Raw genomic sequence first — 7,047 nt, 5'->3', positions numbered from 1 at the left:
TGGAAGAGCGTAGTCAATGTCACTGAACTGTGCATGTAGAAATTTTTGAAATGGTGTATCCTTGGCTATGTGTATTTTCACCAAAAAAAAAATGGTTGAGAAGTTATAAGGTTGATATGTCGTGGGGTTGTTAACCAATATCATAAAGCAACATGTGTACTACTGTTTCATGAGAAACTATTTGTTCTGTAAGCCTTCACCTGAAGTACAATAAAAAAAAAACAAACAAACTTGATACTAATGTCATGCAACCTTGACTAAAACCATCATGATATAAAGATGAGTACGCCTACATCTACCTCTTCTACTTGTTATTGCTTTTGCTTAGTCATTATTGGCACAAATGCCTGAAATCATTTCTTCATGGAGCAGGAGAAGTAATGGGCTTGAGAGATTTTTCCAGTGACAATAATAAGAAATTAAAGGAGAAAATACAACGAAAGAGGGATTAGTTACTGAAGTGCCATATGCAGAATGAAGATCAAGATTGCTATTCTTCCAGTTTCCTGCCTTACCTACCGCATGGTCAGAGATGATACTGGAATTAAAGCCAGGCCCAGGTTCCAGCCAATGATATTTTAATCTTGTTATGATTAATCCTCAGATTACTTGGAAGTAATAATTATAAAGTTTACATTCTTAATTTTAATTAAGTTATACTGAGTGCCACCCGGTACTCTTAATTTGTCATGGCCCTTGACTCATATTCTTCCAACAAGGTAAGTAAGAACACAAATTCCTCTAGAAGTAAGGGATTTTAGGGCAATGTCAATCCTCTTATAATTATCCTTCAATTATTTTTAAAATTGATGCTTTTGACACAAAAACATGCCCTCTAATTTTAAAAGGTTTATAAATTTAAGACATGGTAAGATGATTTCAGAAAATCACATCAGAGCAAGCAGTGAAAATGGTATCCCTCTTGAGTTCATATTATCAATTTAAATATTCCCCAGAGGTATATGAGGATGTGTGTTTACTTACACTTTTACCATTGTGAGTTACCATCAGTCTTTTGTAATATGTATCAAACTGACACAAGAAAAATGATATTATGCTGTGCTTTAATTTGCATTTTTCTGATTGGTAGAAAGGTCAAAACTCTTCACAACTACTAACCATTTTCCTTATTTTTTGATTTTTATTTTCATGACTGCACTCAAGCCATCAAGATAATCAGTGAAGATGAATTTATTTTTAAGTCTAAGAAATAGGACTGAAAAACATAAAGAGTCTACTCTAAATTAGAATGAGAAATGATTAACTGATTGGGGAATCACACCTGATAACTAAATCAGTTTCTATAAAGTCCTATTCAGACAACAGCTAGCAAATACACACCATTTTTTTGCATGTCATCTTTAGTTAACTCAAATCCAGCCTTGCTATTGAAAACATATCCAAATTTCTGCTTCTTACTTCCTAACTCCCTCTATATAAGATTAAAAATACTAATAAAAGATTTTTTCATATAGACTAAGGTTTGTTTGAGATAACTTATCTTTTTGGTATGATTCTAATAAATTTTAATTTGGTTATTCTCTGGGAATATTCACTCAACATCCTACAAAGTTATTGAGAAAGCTCCCCAAATAATGAACTTAAGTAGGCAGGCACTCTGTATTACTAAACTATGGAAACATGGGCTGTAAAAAAATTTTCAGTAGAGAAAATCCAACTTTTATACTGACTTTAAATTAAAAACCAGAGCTATACTCATCCAGAAACTGAAGATATCCCCCCAGTAAGTGATCAGAATGCCTTCACAGGGAATCTAGCCTCACCCATCTGACCAGTCCTTTCTCGGGCATGAAGAGTAGGCAACAAACACAAAGAAACTGACTTAAGTCTTGTCTTTTATATCTACGTTGGAGAAGATATTCAAGGAGAATCAGATCTATATCCAGGCAAACTTTTAAAATACCTTGGAAAATGCCACTGCCCCAATACTGTGGCCCAGTACAGTATTCTGAAATTTAATAAATGATTAACATGTTCATGTATGTCAGTTTGAACCATCAATCCATTATAAAATTCTCAGTTTTTGTTTTATTTTTAGCAAGTAAGCTCCTGGAACAGAGTTTGTACCTAAGCACTCAACACAGGCCCTAGCAAAGAATAGGTTCTTCGTAACTACCACTTGAACTAATGAACAAGGGCATCCTGGAGCCCTCAAAGCTGTCATTGAAACGTTCACAGAACTCTAATTAAGATTAAAGGCATGAAAGTATATAACAGGTATATAACAAAGTCATACAAGTCTTCTAATCTACATCTTCCCTGAAGCATTTAAACTGAAGTTCTAATTGTTTCCTGAATTTTCCTTCATTCCTCTCTTTGTCTAGGCCTTAATGATGCCTTAACAGAGTTTTCAATGATTTCATATGCATGCGAAAGCTGGATAATGAGTAAGGAAGACAGAAGAAGAATTGACGCCTTTGAATTATGGTGTTGGCAAAGAATACTGAAAATACCATGGACTACAAGTAGAACAAACAAATCTGTCTCGGAGCAAGTACAGCCAGAAAGTTCCTTAGAAGCAAGGATGGCGAGACTTCGTTTCACATACTTTGGACATGTTATCAGGAGGGACCAGTCCCTGGAGAAGGACATCATGCTGGGTAAGGTAGAGGGTCAGTGAAAAAGAGGAAGACCCTCAATGAGATGGACTGACGTAGTAGCTGCAACAATGGGCTCAAGCATAACGATGATTGTGAGAATGATGCAGGACCAGGCAGTATTTCATTCTGTTGTACATAGGGTCACTACGAGTTGGAACCGACTTGATGAACCTAACAACAACAATAAAGTTAGACTTTGTTGCTATTGTTAGTTGCCGGCCAGTTGGCTCTAACTCATGGCGACCTTATGTATAGCAGAACAAAATGTTATCTGGGTAATTCAGTTCAAAAGATATTCATTAAGCCTCTAGTACGTGCCAGGTGGAGCTAAGGACTGAAGAGGCAAAAATCACTAAGGTCCTGCTGGCTGGTATCTGCCCTGGCTTTAGGTCACTGTGGCTCTGTGCAAGCCTCAACTCGTCTTGATTCCCAATTCCTAAAATAAAGAAGAGATGAATGTACTACATGATCTCTAAACTCCTTTTTTAGTTCTAAAATTCTCTAATTCTGTGACAGTCTCGATTACAGCAGCTAGCATTACCCTAACGAATACAGAAATTAGTACCTTCAAGTGAGGTGCTGCCATAACAAATATCTAAAATTGGCCTAGCAGTCAGGCGGCAGGCAGCAAGGAAATTGATGCTGGAGGCTGGAACCTGCAGATCCACAGTGGGTAAAGTGGCAACATACTTCGTAAATCTCACTTGGGTAACCTGGAACGTAGATTCCATGCCCGCTGCACCCGCATGTTTTGTGTGTGTTGGTTGTTATCCGTAGCATTTAGCAAGGTTTTAGAAGACAGAAATAAGCTAAGGCAAGAATTATGACAAAAAAGCATGGGATACAGGAAGTCCAGAAATGTGGCAGTTTGCAGGGGTGGAAAAGCCAACTGCCTCAAGACCCAAAGAGTAAGAAAGAAGACTAAGAAAGGCTATGAGGGACAGAGGCCCACTGACACTCAGTCCTGGAGCAAGAATCAGATTAAGCATATGGCCTTCTTGGTGGGATGCAGAACTCAAATTCTAGTAAAAAGATCAGACTTAATGGTTTGACTGAGACTGGAGGCACCCTGAAAGACATCACCCCTGGACTCTCTGTTAGCCCAGAACTAAAACAATTCCCAAGAACAACTCTTCAGACAAAGATTGGACTGGACTATGGGACATAAAATGATACTCGTGAAGAGTGTGCTTCTTAGCTCAAGTAAATACATGAGACTACATGGGCAGTTTCTGTCCAGAGGTGAGATGAGAAAGCAGAGAAGGTTAGGAGCTGGTTGAATGGACACGGGAAATCGGATGGAAAGGAGGAGTGTGCTGTCACCGTAGAGGGAGAGCAATTAGGGTCATATAACAATGTATGTATAAATTTTTGTATGAGAGACTAACCTGAATTGTAAACTTTCACTTAAACTACAACAATAAAAAAAAAGAATATGGCCTTCTCTCCACTATTTCCACAACAACAGCTACTATCTCAGGTGGCCATGGAGTCAATTGTGACTCATGGGACTCCATGCGTGTGAGACTAGAACTAGGACTAGAGACTAAACTCCATGAGGTTTTCAATGGCTGATTTTTTTGGAAGTAGATCACCAGGACTTTCTTTTGAGGTACCTCTGGGTAGACTTGAATCTTTTGGTTATCAACCCAGTGACTTAACCATTTGCACCGCCCAGGGACTCCTGGTCTCATCACTGCCAACGCTAAATGAGAGGACTCCTTGGGTGGCACAAATGGTTAAACACTCAACTACTAGCTGAAAGGTTGGCGGTTCTAACTCACTCAAAGGCGCCTCAGAAGACAGGCCTAGAGATCTGCTCCTGAAAGGTCACAGCCTTGAAAGCATATGGAGCGGTTCTACTCTGAACACATGGGGTCGCCATTAGTCAGAATCAACTCAATGTCAACTAACAAAAAAACAGTACGGTTTGACATTTAAATCTTGACAGACCTTTGGGTGAGGTTACCGGCACATGGAGCTAACTGGAACGGTACAGATCAGAACTTTACAAGGTTTTGAATAATTGTGTTGCTAAAGAAACCATAGCCTGTTCTAAAAAAGAATTTCAGAATTTGAGCCTTAAAACAAAACCCTGAATCTCCAAACTTACCTTCAAACTTGCAAAAGTAGGGGGTGAACTGCAAAAAAGATTTATAGCTCCCTTAAGTATAATAAAGACCCCAGAATGAAAATTCCTTAAATTGAAAACTTGAGATACCCAGACTGTGGTTTCTAAACACCATTTATTTACTCAAAGAAACTAGAGCACATTGGAGAATTGGCTGATTCCAAGTTTGGAGCAGAGAAATGTAAGCTGACCGTGGACATCCTGGCATCCCAGAAAGCAAGGAAGCTATCAAATCTACTGGGGTCTTGTTCAAAGGACTCAAGAGCAATTTGAAGAGGCTTTCACTGGCCAGAAGTAAAACAATTTGAGCATCTGAAAGAATAAATACATACAATGGATTGAAACATATCAAATACATTCAAATCAAATATTTGAATTTTAATTATACTAAAAAAAATGGTTACACTTAGGAGGATACTTTAGGAAGCTGACTTATACTGAAAACTAGTAAATAAAGGAAACGAATTAAGCATTAATCCTGTCTTTCCTGTACAAACTGTACCTCAAAGTAAAGGAACATTAGAGATAACAAATTACGAAGGAATGACAGAATATAATATTATTTTGCAACCCCTAATGAAATAATGAATCAAGGCAATGATCATCAATGGCCACTAAAACCATTAGCTAAACTTACGGGCGGAAGGTTTGGGCTGATGACACATGAACTTGTTAATCAATTTGAGCGTCATGAAAAGAGAGAAAGACAGACACTAAATGCTTCCACATGAAAGTACACAACAGGACCTATGAAATATTCTCACTAAAAAAAAAAAATCTAACCTTAACTTTGCAAAATTCTTCATCTAACTACCATTTACAGGAAACACATGGGCTAAAGACACATGCTAACCAACATCACATGAATGGAATTAGCAAAATCCAGACCATAAGAAACTCTACAGAACAAATTACCTAGTTTCCTCATCAAATATACTGCAAGAGGAAGAATTGCGAGGAAGATGAAGCCTATGGATTAGGAGCCTTGAATATACCAACCCTATCAAATCTTCAAGTTATCGTTGTCAATTTTTTTTTCAGTTTTTTTTTTAACTGTGCTTTAGGTGGAAGTTTACAGAGCAAATGAGTTTCTCATTAAACAATTAATACACATATTGTTTTGTAACACTAGTTGCCAAGCCCACTACTTGTCAACACTCTCCTCTTCTTCACCTTGGGTCTCCCATTCCCATTCATCTAGCTTTCCTGTCCCCTCCTGATTTCTTGCCCTTGTCCCTGGGCTAGTATGTCAACATGGTTGACAACATATGTTATTGGCTCTTTTACAGGTATGTCTAATCTTTGGCCGAAGGGTGAACCTCAGGAGTGACTTCAGTACTGACTTAAAAGGGTGTCCGGGGGCCATACTCTCCAGGTTTCTCCAGTCTCTGTCACACTAGTAAGTCTGGTCCTTTTTGTGAGTTTGAATTTCGTTCCACATTTTTCTCCAGCTCTGTCCAGGAACCTCTACTGTAATCCTTGTCAGAGCAGTCAGTGGTGATAGCTGGGCACCATCTAGTTATGCTGCACTCAGTCTGGTGGAGGCTGTGGTAGTTGTGGTCCGTTAGTCCTTTGGACTAATCTTTCCCTTTTATCTTTGGTTTTCTTCATTCTCCCTTGCTCCAGACAGGGTGGGACCAGCACTCACAAACTTTTAAGACCCCAGATGCTACTCACCAAAGCAAAATGTAGGACATTTTCTTTATAAACTATGTTATGCCAATTGAGCTAGATGTGGCCTGAGACCATGGTCCCAGCCCTCAGCCTAGTAATTTGGTACCTCAGGGAGTTTGGATGTATCTATGAAGCATCCATGACTTTGCCTTGGTCAAGTTGTGCTGACCTCCCCAGTATTGTGTACTGTTTTACCCTTCACCAAAGTTACCACTTATCTATTGTCTAGTTAGTGCTTTTCCCTCCCCGCCCCTCCCTTCCCTTGTAACCACCAAAGACTGTTTCTGTGTGTAAACTTTTTCATGAGTTTTATAATAGTGATCTCATACAGTATTTGTCCTTTTTGACTTACGTCACTCAGCATAATGCCCTCCACATTCCTTCATGTGTAAGATGTTTCGCACACTCATCATTGTTATCATGGCGTAGTACTCCAGTTATGTACACGCCATAGTTTGTTTACCCATTAATCTGTTGATGGGCACTTAGGTTGTTTCCATATTTTTGCTACTGTGAATAAAGCTGCAATGAACATGGGTGTGCATATGTCTATTCATGTGATGGCTGTTAATTCTCTAGGATATATTGCTAGGAGTGGCATTGCTGGATTATATGATATTT

At 38.6% G+C, this 7,047-nt stretch overlaps 1 protein-coding gene across 1 annotated transcript in view; it reads right to left on the bottom strand.

Moving 5' to 3' along the window:
- ANK3 (ankyrin 3) overlaps positions 1–7,047 on the bottom strand; it is a 742,532-nt gene that overhangs the window by 570,290 nt on the left and 165,195 nt on the right. The window lies entirely within an intron of this gene.

This window comes from Trichechus manatus, unplaced genomic scaffold, assembly GCF_000243295.1.
Source record: "Trichechus manatus latirostris isolate Lorelei unplaced genomic scaffold, TriManLat1.0 scaffold00007, whole genome shotgun sequence".
NCBI lineage: Eukaryota > Metazoa > Chordata > Mammalia > Sirenia > Trichechidae > Trichechus > Trichechus manatus.
Note: the sequence above shows the minus strand (reverse complement) of the source record. Positions and strands in the feature narration are given on the sequence as shown.